General features: G+C 36.0%; 1 pseudogene; it reads left to right on the top strand.

Annotated features, from left to right (window-relative positions):
- The first annotated feature begins 2,781 nt into the window (after positions 1-2,781).
- Positions 2,782-13,037, top strand: LOC116459818 (large ribosomal subunit protein uL16-like; annotated as a pseudogene).
- Positions 13,038-13,997: the final 960 nt, after the last annotated feature.

Genomic DNA, 13,997 nt, shown 5'->3' with positions numbered 1-13,997 from the left:
TTTTGGTGGAAGCCTCAAAACTGCTGCTTCTAGTCAGCTGTCTTGGCCCTGGCCCCCCCCAACCCATGGCATGCATCTTTTTATTTGTATTTTAATCATGGGTTTATTTAGGGTTTTTTTTAGGTGTTAAATTTTATCAAAAGTTTTTTGAGGGCTATTGAAATAATTTTCTTCTCTTATAAACACAGTGCAAATGCATTTTATTAGTACAATTTCCAATTTTGAACTATACATTCTTGGGATGAAACCCATTAGGTCATAATGAGCTGTTCTTTTATGTATTTCATTTGATAATAGCATGCATCATATTTCATTTTAATCAACCATGATGTTTATTTTTAGTCAGAATTATAAATTCACATATTTCAGAGCAAATTAGGTAACAAATTTGTGAAAAGGCTGAGTATTATGTAAACAAGAGCAGTCAAGGCTGTAAAGAACTGCAGAGTATTTTTCTTGCCTAAAGACATTATTTCTTTTTGTATCTGCTTGTGTCCTCTTAAAGTTACACCAAATTAGCTGAGACACGAATTCACCAGGTATTCCAGGCTTTTTATTCCTGGTACATAATTTTTCAACACCTATTCAGTGAAAAGCCAGTCCACAGCGAATCTAAGGGGGAAAAAATATCTTGCTTTTTGAAAAATTTATTTTTTAAGTTTTGTGATGAGGACAAGCAATAAAAGCCCTCTGTTGAGGATTCCCCACACCTGTTAAAGTCTTTCAGATCTCTAAGTGGTTCTACAGTAAGGAAATCTGTTCATGCCAGTATTTCCCAGGCATCTTTGACCACAGCAATAACTGTTTACATAAAATCAAGTATGTATTTACATAAATAGTGCCCTGCTAGGATTGTTCCATCCCTTCATTAGATGTTGTCTTAGTGTTATTTAGTACTCAACAAACAAAAGAAAATATTCCCTATTTTACTTGAAATTGTAAAAGTGTAAATAGCATTAGAAACATACACAATAGTTGAAATGTTTAAAAGGTTGGAAATAGTCTCAACAGAATTTGTCTGGGCAGAGCATTTGATGGGATAGTGGAGAGCAGAAAATGTGAACTGTGGTCCTTTAAAAATGTTGTCAAGAGGGAAGGCAAATAAATAAAATAAAAAATGAAAGAGAAAGCTTGTACCAAGAAATACAAAGGATCATAAGAGACTGCTATGCACAATTATATGTCAACAAATTGGATAACCCAGAAGAAAAGGATAAATTCCTAGATAAATATGCCCTACCCAGAATTATGAAGACATAGGAAAATCTGAACAGACCAATGACAAGTAAGGAGACTGAATTAGTAATATTAATAAATGTCTCACATTAAAGAAAAGCCTAGGATGTGATGGCTTCATTGCTGACTTCTACCAAACATATAAAGAATAACTAATATCAATCTTCCTCAATCATTTTCATAAAAGGTCAAAGAGGAGTGAATATTTTCAAACTTTTTTTTTTTTTTTTTTAGGAGACCAGCATTGCCCTCATACCAAAGCCAGGCAGGGACATTACAAGAAAAGAAAATTACAGGCCCATATCCTTATTCAATATAGATGCAAAAATTCTCAACAAAATACTAGCAAACTAAATTCAATGCATTAACAGGATCATCCACCATGATCAAATGGGGTTTATCCCTGGGATGCAAGGACAGTTCCTTGTATTTCTAGTAGTTTTTCATCTATATTTCAGTGTGATGCTAAAGGACACATAAATCTTCAGTATTACTGTAATGTTTGCAAAGTCATCTCAGAACTATAAAATAGCTTCATCCTAGTTAATATTTTATTATAGTATATATTATATATTATTATATATTATAAATTATTTTACTAGTATTTCTTATTTTGTGTGTAGGTTTGCTAGGCATTTCTCTGCTTATTCTTTTATTGTCTACATATTTAAATAATTTTCTGTGTGATATGATTATTACATATAACATACAATAGAGTTTTCATTTTTAAACTCAACTGGGTAACTGGGTTTTTTTCCCGTGGCCATTTTCCTTTTATATTTATTGCTGTAACAGATATACTTGGCATATTATCATTCTATTTCAAACATTTTGCTAAATGTTTTATTTCTTTTTGTCTTGCTTAATTTATTTTTTAAAAATCGGATTCATTTTCTTGATCTCTGAACTTAGACCCCTCAGTCCCTGCAGTAATCTTGAAGGTACATAATCTGTTTAAATTCTACTTGTATTTACTTTTATTCCTTTAAAATATTACTTAAATACATAAACTACATTTCTCACCATAACATAATAGCAAGCTACATTTCTCCTGCCTACCACTCTACCAATATTCTGATATTAACTGGTTGTAATTTTATCCCCATTATATTAATAGTGATTATCATTTGATATCATGAGGCTTTTCACAACAAAATCTAGCATTTGCATTCAATGTAATAATAATAATTTCATTTATTTATATCTATTATCATTCAAATGGAGTCAGTGCTCACTGCCAATTCTTTTGTGCCATAATTTTATTATTCATGAATTTATATTTTAAATTCATATTGAATATGAATGATTGATGTATCTTACTGAGGTTTTGCTTATTTGGAAAAATGTATTTCTTTTTCTTCACATGTGAATGATAATTAGGTTTGTGTGTCAGACATTGTTGGCTACCTAACCATTATCTATTTTATCTTCTAACTTGCCACCAAAATTTTCGTGTTGTTTGGGATGGCGATGTACCCAGCTAAATATTTTTTTTTTCAACCTTCTGAGATAATAAGATATTTGTAGTATGATAAAAGAGTACACATGCGGGTTGATTGGCCCTCTCAACCTTCTCTTGAATATGTACACCACAAGCATATTCAGTGTTCTTGGGCCATGAATCTTAGAAGGTTGAAGACAATAGCTAACAGGCTAGGGATGTTGGAGAAGAGAACACAGTACCTGGCCGCTGAGCAGCTGGACCAAGCATCATCACTTGTCAGCCTCTAAAATGATTGTTATTTGAGATGAGTGGTGTTCAAGCCACATCAATTTGGGTTTTCAATTACCTTGAGCTGAACTGATATAGTTTGACATTCAATATAGCCGGTTTTAACCTTGTCCACTATTAAAGCAAAACGAGTGTAAATGGAACCTCTAAAGAACAATAGTCATCCTCGTAGTCTTCAATCCAGTTTCAAACTTTTCTAGAGATATTTTCATTATGTTGATGATGTAACCCAATCTTCAGTATTATTCTGGGTTACTGATCCTTGCTTGAACACGTGACCAGTCTTAAAAGCTACTGGTCTAGAACCGTGAGGTTGAATACAAGTAGCTACTAGCCTCATATGTCCAGTTAAATTTATGTTTATTAACATTAAATACATTTTTTAAAAATTAGTTCCTCTGTTGCACTAGCCACATTTCAGTTACCACATGTGGTTAGAAGATGCCATATTAGAAGAGCAGATATAAACATTTTACCATCACACAAAGTTTTATTGGGCAGCACTGTATTTGCTACACAAAATGTGCTCTCAAGACCAGAAGCTTCAGCATCACCTGGGGCTTGCTAGAAATGTAGAATCTTGGGTCTTACTACAGACATACTAAGAAAAATTTGAACTTTGATAAGATTTCCAGGTAACTCATATAAAACCTAATGTTTGATGTGCACTACCCTATATGATCTGGTCTTGCATGTATATTGGTCCCAATATTTAATAATAAGCTAACATTTATTGATATGTAGCAAGTTACTAAGAACTATTCTAAGAAATCTACAGAATCTCAGTCAGTCCTCACAAAATGTAAAAGGGACATTATCTCCCTTTTACATATGAAATAAAAAGGCACAGAAAAGACATAACTTTACTAAAATCACTCTGTGAATACATCAGGGAGCCAAAAATAACACTCAGTCATTTTGACTAGAGAACTCATAGTGCTGGCTCCCCAGAACTCTCTATTATAATTGTGCTCTTTAAATACTAGGTTTTAGGCTCTCTGAGGGAAGTACCATGTCTTATTTTTTAATTAATTTTAATTTAATTTTTTTTTTTTTTAGACCGAGTCTTGCTCTGTCATCTAGGATAGAGTGCAGTGGAATGATCACAGCTCACTGCAGCTTCGATTTTCTGGGTTCAAGCCATCCTCTCACTCAGCATCCCAAGTATCTGGGACTACAGGTGGACACTATCATTTCCAGCAACATTGATTGACTGATTGACTGATTGATTGTAGAGACAGGTCTCACTATGTTGTTCAGGCTGGTCTTGAACTCCTGGACTCAAGTGATTCTCCCATCTTGGTCTCTCAAAGCACTGGGATTACAAGCATGAGCCACCACACCCAATCATGTCTTATTTATTTTTTGAGTTCAGAGTATAGTAGAATACCTAGCATACAAGAGATTCTCAATTTCTATTTATAGAATGAAGCATGCATGAATGAATGGAGGGTTCAAGGCTCATTTTGTCTGATGTCAAGTGGAGCTCCTGGTAACTCTGTCACAAAGCCTATTCTTTTTAGTTGAAATGAAGAAGACTTTGGTTCGCTTTGGTAAAAACAGAAATTTGAAACTATTCCACACAATTATCACTCTTAAGCAAATAACAGATCCAGCAAAGAGCACTGTGTGGAGTACTATGAAAAGTGAGTGGATAGAATACTCTTAGTGATAAGCATCCACTAAAGAAGTTATAAATGGTTTGGAGCATAAAAATATATTAATGACCAAATCAGAATAATGACAGCTGTTGTAATAAACAGACCCAAATTCCCAGATGTATACTGCTTTAAACATAATAAATGTTTATTTCTTAATAATGGAACATTCAAAACAGCTGTACCTAACAGGAAGCTAGCTCCTCTCCCAATGGTGTTCTTTCCTTGTCCTTTGTGACTCTGCCGTGTTTACCACACAGTTTACAAGTTCTCTATGCTTATTTTGTTTTGTTTTGTTTTTAAGAAGGAGTCTCACCATGCTAACCAGGCTGGTCTTGAACTCTTGGCCTCAAGTGATCTTCCTGCCTTGGCCTCTTAAAGTGCTGGGATTACAGGCATGAGTTTATGCTTATTTGTAAAAATTCAGAAGAAATGGTTAAAACAAAAGTGTAGAGAAAGCAAACTTTCTTTCTTTCTTTTTTTTTTTTTGTTGTTGTTGTGTGTGTGGAGACAGAGTCTTGCTCTGTTGCCCATGCTGGAGTGCAGTGGCGCCATCTTGGCTCACTGCAACCTCCACCTCCTGGGTTCAAGCAATTATCCTGCCTCAGTCTCCCGAGTAGCTGGGACTGCAGGTGCATGCCACCACGCCCAGCTAACTTCTTTTGTATTTTAATAGAGACTGGGCTTCACTGTGTTCCCCAGGCTGGTCTCAAACTCCTGAGCTCATACAATCCACCCGCCTTGGCCTCCCAAAGTGCTAGGATTACAGGCATGAGCCACTAAACCCGGCTGCAAACTTTCTTCTTTTTTTTTTTTTTTTTTTGCATATCTTATTTATTTATTTATTTATTTGTCTAAAACACCAAAAGCAATGGCAACAAAAGCCAAAATTGACAAATGGGATCTAATTAAACTAAAGAGCTTCTGCACAGCAAAAGAAACTACCATCAGAGTGAACAGGCAACCTACAAAATGGGAGAAAATTTTCACAACTTACTCATCTGACAAAGGGCTAATATCCAGAATCTACAATGAACTCAAACAAATTTACAAGAAAAAACAAACAACCCCATCAAAAAGTGGGCAAAGGACATGAACAGACACTTCTCAAAAGAAGACATTTATGCAGCCCAAAAACACATGAAAAAATGCTCATCATCACTGGCCATCAGAGAAATGCAAATCAAAACCACAATGAGATACTATCTCACACCAGTTAGAATGGCCATCATTAAAAAGTCAGGAAACAACAGGTGCTGGAGAGGATGTGGAGAAATAGGAACACTTTTACACTGTTGGTGGGACTGTAAACTAGTTCAAACATTGTGGAAGTCAGTGTGGCGATTCCTCAGGGATCTAGAACTAGAAATACCATTTGACCCAGCCTTCCCATTACTGGGTATATACCCAAAGGACTATAAATCGTGCTGCTATAAAGACACATGAACACGTATGTTTATTGCGGCACTATTCACAATAGCAAAGACTTGGAACCAACCCAAATGTCCAACAACGATAGACTGGATTAAGAAAATGTGGCACATATACACCATGGAATATTATGCAGCCATAAAAATGATGAGTTCATGTCCTTTGTAGGGACATGGAAATCATCATTCTCAGTAAACTATTGCAAGGACAAAAAACCAAACAACGCATGTTCTCACTCATAGGTGGGAATTGAGCCAAGGAGAACACATGGACGCAGGAAGGGGAACACCACACTCTGGGGACTGTTTTGGGGTGGGGGGAGGGGGGAGGGACAGCATTAGGAGATACGCCTAATGCTAAATGATGAGTTAATGGGTGCAGCACACCAACATGGCACATGGATACATATGTAACAAACCTGCACATTGTGCACATGTACCTTAAAACTTAAAGTATAATAATAATAATAATAATAATAAAAAGAAATATGTGGATAACAACAACAACAAAAAAAAACAACTTTCTTTTTTAACCCTCTTGTGTTTAATCCTCTTGGCTCCACCTACATGCAAGTTGAGGAAGGTGCTATGAAATTTAATCCCTGGCTGAGCAGCCTTTCCAAATCACACTTTTGTATTATGGTAGAGCCAACACAAATACTTTGTTGGACAGGTATTCCCCTTTCTGTATATGCTGAGAGCAAAAAAACCACATGATTTATTTTAGTTTAGATCTTCCTAACCACAGAGCATGAAGCAAGGCCTTTGATTAGATAGTTTAATGGAAAGTGATTCCAGCAACCAAGGTGAGTGAGTAGAGTCAGACAAGAAAGGAAAGAAGGGAAGCTACGGATCTGGTTACTGTGGTACATAATGAGGCAATCGCATTTATGACTCTGACAAAATGTGTAGAATGCATGTATATTGTCCCTCTAAAGTACAGAAGACAAGAATACTTAGCCCATTGACTCCCATACCCCATGAGCATTACCCCTTCAGATATTAACTTCCCTGTAGTCCCAGGCTATGCTGAAGGTTGTGTTAAGCAGTCTTGCCAAGGTTTGGAGAAAATTCTGAAGCAGAAAAGATTGGAGTGTGTGAGCTGTCTACTTTTGGAGGCTGGAATAGGTAGGGAAAGACGATGCAAAACGCTGCATAACAAAAGAAAAAGTATACACAAAACACCATACAAGGAAAGATTAGTAAACTAAAATTAGGAGAGAAGGACAAGGAAGAATAAAAGATTGTTATGAAAGAGTCAAAACCTTTATAAAACAATGTCTCTCTAGCATAAGACACATGATAGACAGATAGAAAGGAAAGTAACATTTGTCAAATACTAACTATATTGAATTTTTACATACATCACACCATTTAACTCACCCAATAATTGTGAAACATAGATATGGTTCTCATTCTACAAGGGAGGCATTATGGCTTGGAAAGTGAGTTAATTGTTAAAGCTTATGTAATTGGCAAGTGCTAGGTTCCTAATTCAATGTCAGTATGGCTCCATGTCAATGATCCTTCCAGTGAAACAGCAGAGGATAAAGAAAGGTGATTAATGATCTAGACAGTAAGATTAAGAAAATGACCAAGGCCAGTGCCCCTCATACTGTAATATGCATATTAATCACCTGCAGCATTTTATTAAAATGCAGGTCTGATTGAGTAGGTCTGAGGTGAAGCTTGAGATTCTGCATTTTTTCATGGGCTTCCAGGCGACGCTGATGGTGCTGGTTTGTGGAGTACACTTTAGTTGCTAAGGTCTGAACATTTCTACTGAAGTCTTGAGAAAAGAGAATTGTTAAAATAATATTTTCAACACCCATTCATGACTTTTATAATAAAAAAGAAAAAAAAAACTCTCATTAAACTAGAAACAGAGGGGAACTTCCTTAAATTGATACAGAGTATCTACAAAAAGTATACAGCTAACATCATACTTAATGGTGGGAAACTAGAATCTTTCCCACAAGATCAGGAAAAAGGCAAGGATGTTTCCTCTCATTACTCCTTTCAACACTGTACTGAAAGTGATAGTTAATGAAATAGAAAAGGAAAGAAAAGGTATACAGATTGGGGAAAAAAATAAAACTGTCTTTTTTCACACATGACATTATTGTCTATGTAGAAAACTTAAAAGAATTGACCAGAAAAACTCCTGGAAATAACAAACGGTTAAAATAAGTTGTAGGATACAAGGTTAATATACAAAAGTCAATCACTTTTATGTATACCGGCAATGAACAAGTGGGATTTTAAATTCAAGATACGATACTATTTACATTAGTATGCACAAAAGTAAAATACTTAGGTATAAATCTAACAAAATACATACAAGATCTACATGCAGAAAACTGAACTAAATGAATGGAGAGATAGCCCATGTTCATGGGTATGAAGACTCAGTATTGTCAAAATGTCAGTTCTTCCCAACTTGATTTATAGATTCAATGCAATCTCGATCAAAATCCCAGCAGTTATTTTGGGGATATTGACAAACTAGTTCTAAAATTCATATGGAGAGGCAAAAGACCCAGATTAGCTAGCACACTATTGAAGGAGAAGAACAAACCTAGTGAATTGACACTACCCAAATTCAAAACTTATTATGAAGTTCTAGTAATAAAGACAGTGTGATATTGGCTAAAGAATAGACAAATAGACCAATGGAGCAAAGTAGAAAACACAGAAATAGACCCATATAAACACAATCAACTGATCTTTGCCAACGACATAGCAAAGATAGTTTTTTTTTTTTTTTTCCAACAAATGGTGCTGGGACAACTGGACAATCATATTTAAAAATAAATTTAGACACAGACTTTCCACCCTTTACAAAAACTAACTTAAAATGGATCACAGACCTAAACATAAAAATGTAAGCCTATAAAACCCCTAGATGATAATATAGGAGAAAATTTAGATAACTTTGGGTATGGAGATGACTTTTTAGACACAACACCAAAGGCATGATCCATGAAAAAAGTTAAATTTTAGTAAAATTAAAAATTTATGTTCTATGAAATATACACTGTCAAGAGAATGAAAAAACAAGCTACAGACTGGGAGAAAATATTTTCAGAAGGTATATCTGATAAAGGACTGTTATCCAAAATATCCAAGAACACTCAAACTCAACAATAAGAAAACAAAGAACCTGCTTAAGAAATGGGCAAAAGTTTTATAATTGGGTTTTACATTTAAGTCTTTAATTCATCTTGAGTTAATTTTTGTATAAGGTATAAGAAAGGGGTCCAGTTTCAGTTTTCTGCATATAGCTAGCCAGTTTTCCCAGCACCATTTATTGAATATAAAATCCTTTTTCCATTGATTGTTTTTGTGAGATTTGTTCAAGATCAGATCGTTGTAGATGTGTGAGGATATTTCTGAGGTCTCTGTTCTGTTCCACTGGTCTAGAGGAAAACCTAGGCAATACCATTCAGGATGTAGGCATGGGCAGAGACTTCATGATGAAAATGCCAAAAGCAATTGCAACAAAAGCCAAATTGACAAATGGGATCTAATTAAACTAAAGAGCTTCTGTACAGCCAAAGGAACTGTCATCAGAGTGAACAGGCAACCTACAGAATGGGAGAAAATTTTTGCAATCTACCCATCTGACAGAGGTCTAATATCCAGAACCTACAAGGAACTTAAATTTACAAGAAAAAAATAAACAACCCCATAATAAAGCAGACAAAGTATATGAACAGACACTTCTCAAAAGAAGACATTTATGTAGCCAACAAACACATGAAAAAAAGCTCACCACCACTGATTATCAGAGAAATGCAAATCAAAACCACAATGAGACACCCTCATGCCAGTCAGAATAGCGATTATTAAAAAGTCAGGAAACAATAGATGCTGGCAAGGCTGTGGAGAAATAGGAATGCTTTTACACTGCTGGTGGGAATGTAAATTAGTTCAACCATTGTGGAAGACAGTGTGGTGATTCCTTGAGGATCTAGAACCAGAAATATCGTTTGACCCAGCAATCTCATTACTGGGCATATACCCAAAGGAATATAAATCATTCTACTATAAAGTCACATGCACACACATGTTTATTGCAGCACTATTTACAGTAGCAAAGACATGGAACCAACCCCAATGCCTATCAATGATAGACTGGATAAAGAAAATGTGGTACATATACCTCATGGAATACTATGCAGCCATAAAAAGGAATGAGATCTTGTTCTTTGCAGGGACATGGTACCTGCTGGAAGCCATCGTCCTCAGGAAACTAACACAGGAACAGAAAACCAAACACTGCATATTCTCACTCATAAGTGGGAGCTGAACAATGAGAACACATGGACATAGGGAAGGGAATGACACATACTGGGGCCTGTTGGGGGCTGGAGGGAAATGGGAGGAACTTAGATAATGGGTCAATAGGCGCAGCAAACCACCATGGTACACATATACCTACGTACCAAACCTGCACGTTCTGCACATGTGTCCCGGAACTCAAAAATATATATAATATAAAAATATATAAATATATTATATATTTAAAATATATATAAAATATATATATTATTTATATATAAATATATTAATTATATATATATTTTTAAGTTCCAGGACTACTATATATATATATAGAGAGAGAGAGAGAGAGAGAGAGCGAGCGAGCGAGAGACAGAAAAAAACGAACAGAAATGGGCACAAGATCTGAACAGACACCCACCTCACCAAAGAAATTATACAGATGGCAAATAAGCACATTAAAAGATGCTCTATATCATATGTCATCAGAAAACTGCAAATTAAATAACCAATGACACATCTATTAGAAAGACCAAAATCCAGAAAACTGACACCACCAAACGCTGGTGAGGATGTGGAGCAGTAAGAACTCTCATTTACTGCTGGTGGGAATGCAAACGGCACAGCCACTTTGGAAGACAGTTTGGCAGCTTCTTACAAAACTAAATATACTCTTACCATATGACCCCGCAATCATGCTCCTTGCTAATTATTATTAAGAAATTATGCAATAATTTCTCAATACTTAGAAATATTTACTCAAAAGAGTTGAAAACATATGTCCACACAAAAACCTACACATGAACGTTTCTAACAGCTTTTCTCATAGTTGCTAAAACATGGAAGCAACCAAGATATCTTTCAGTAGATTAAAGGATAAGTAAAGTGTAGCCCATAAAGACAATGGAATGTGTTTCAACACTGAAAGAAAATGAGTTATTAAGCCATGAAAAGACATGAAAGAAATGAATGCATATTGCTAAGTAAAAGAAGCCAATAGGAAAAGGCTACATACTCTATGATTCCAACTATGTGGCAATTTGGAAAAGGCAAGACTATAAAGATAGTAAAAAGATTAGTGGTTGCCAGTGGCTAGGCGGGTGGAAGGAATGAATAGGTGGAACACAGAACATTTTTAGGGCAGTGAAATTACTCTGTGTAATATTATAATGGTGAATTCCTGTCCTTATACATTTTCCCAAACTCATAGAATGTACAACACTGAGTTAACCCTAATTAATATAAATTATGGTTTGGTAACAAAGATGTGTCAGTGTAGGTTCCTCAGTTGTAATAAATGTGCCACCCTGGTGGGGGATGTTGATGCTGTAATGGAAAAGACTACTTATGTGTCAAGGCAGGGGTTATACAGAAAATTTCTGTACCTTCTGCTCAATTTTGCTGTAAACCTAAAACTACTCTAAAGATAAAATCAATTTTTAAAAAGCGGGCTGGGTAAGGTGGCTCATGTCTGCAATCCCAGCACTTTGGGAAGCCAGGCAAAAGGAATGCATGAGTCCACCTGTTGCAATCCTAGTTACTCAGGAGGCTGGGGCAGAAGGATTTCTTAAACCCAGGAGTTTGAGGTTACAGTGAGCTATGATCGCACCACTGCACTCCAGCCCAGGCAACAGAACAAAATCCTCTCTCTAAAAATAATAATGAAAACTAGTAATTTTTAAAAGGAGATACTCTTGCTTAAATAATGGACTTAAAATAATTTATGTTTACATTATTAAGAGGATTCTATTTCAAGCTTTATCCACAGAGTAATTAGGATTTTCTCAAAAATCTGTATTTTCTAATTATTGTAGTTAATAAAAAACAGAGAAATACTGGCATCATGAGAAATATAGAAATCTATGATACCAGCCAACCACCTATTAACCAAGGTTATTCTATTCTTAACTGAATCAACCTATACCTCTGCTATTTGGCAGATTGGTAGAAAGAGATGATACCCAAAAAGACTTATTTTATACACTATGTAAATTCAAGTGTATAAAATATATTGATGCCACAAATAAAATTAAAAAGTGTACATTAAATAAGACTTCCTCACTTTTCATTTGGCATGCCACTTAAAATTCTGGTATCTCCACGGAGCAGCCCACTAGGTATTACTGATACTGTAAAAACAAAACATACCCAAAGTCTGGCTTCTGCAGAGGTGTCCCTGATGCCAAGATTCGCATTTTTGATCCGGGACAGAAGAAAGCAAAAACGGATGAGTTTCCACTCCGAGGCCACGTGGCAGTTCTTCTCTGAAGCCCTGGAGGATGCCCACATTTGGGCCAACAGATACATGATAAAAACTTGCAGCAAAATTGGCTTTCATATCCAAGTGTGGTTCCACCCCTTCCAAGTCATCCACACCAGCAAGATGTTGTCCTGTGCTAGAGCTGACAGGCTCCAGATGGGTATGGAAGATGCCTTTGGAAAGCCGCAGGGCACTGTGGCCAGGGTTCACATGAGCCAATTCACATGTCCATTCACACAAAACTGCAGAACAAGGAGCATGTGACTGAGGCCTTATACAGGGCCAAGTTCAAGTTGCCTCACCAGCAGATGATTCACATCTCAGAGAAGTGGAGCTTTACCAAGTTCAAGTCAGATGAATTTGAAGGCATGGTGGCTGAAAAGCAGCTCATCCCAGATGGCTGTAGGGTCAAATATAATTGTGGGTTTTGCCATTAAAAGTAATTTCTTTTGCACCACCCTAATACATCCTCAACTGTGGCCTCCTGGACCAGTGGCAGATGCTACATTCATGAGACTTTCCACTGTGCCCCCTCCTGTTTCTGCCCACCAATAAATCTTACTTCCTATAAATAAATAGTAAGACTTAAATTTAAGCAAATATGGATCTATCATTTAATAGCCTCGTGAAGCTGGGCTTGTGACTTCTTTAAGTCTAAAAGTCTCCAGACTTTTAGATAAGGGTGAACTAAAACCTGTCTCATAAATGTCCTATGCTAGTGTTTTATGCTAGAGTGCCTGGGATGAAAGAAAAGCCAAAACCCTATTATACATGTTAATATTGAGCCCAAAAGTAAATCAACAGCAGAAACAGAATCAAGCAAAGCAGCTGGGATAGATAACGGTAAGAATTTCAGAAAGATTAAGCAGGAACTTTACTCTTAAGCCTTGCCTGGAAAAAGAAGTATTCCCATTACTATTACACAGTTGGCTTTATACAATGAGTAGCATATTAGTAAGAAAAATGCCTGTGGGTGTTAGGAATGTTTATAAGTCTATTCATTTCAGAACTAACACTTTCTGAATTCTTCAAGGTGAAATCCGTTTTTATTCTTCCTGACATTGATCTGTCTCCACAACTCGCTCTAAAAAAAATCAATGGCAGTTTCTTGCTGGGCTCTGTTTGGAAGGAACTGGAAGCAAGTCAAACAGCTTTGGAGTTTATTTTCGTTAAAGGGTAGGCACAATAGAGGATGTCCTCGACATCTGCAGCATCTGTGATGAATTATTTATTCCTGATTATTCTGAGCAGACAGACTTGTTTGCAGCAATATGTCACACATATTACAAAAGTTAGAATGCAAATGAAAGAGGGTCAATCTTATTTTTAGAGCCATAAAAATTTCTTAATGTTTAGAAATATTGTCTTTGATGTTAATGATAAGAAATCTTTTAAAT

Source organism: Hylobates moloch, unplaced genomic scaffold (assembly GCF_009828535.3).
Source record: "Hylobates moloch isolate HMO894 unplaced genomic scaffold, HMol_V3 SCAFFOLD_20, whole genome shotgun sequence".
Taxonomy (NCBI): Eukaryota; Metazoa; Chordata; class Mammalia; order Primates; family Hylobatidae; genus Hylobates; species Hylobates moloch.
This window is presented reverse-complemented; position numbering and strand designations above follow the sequence as displayed.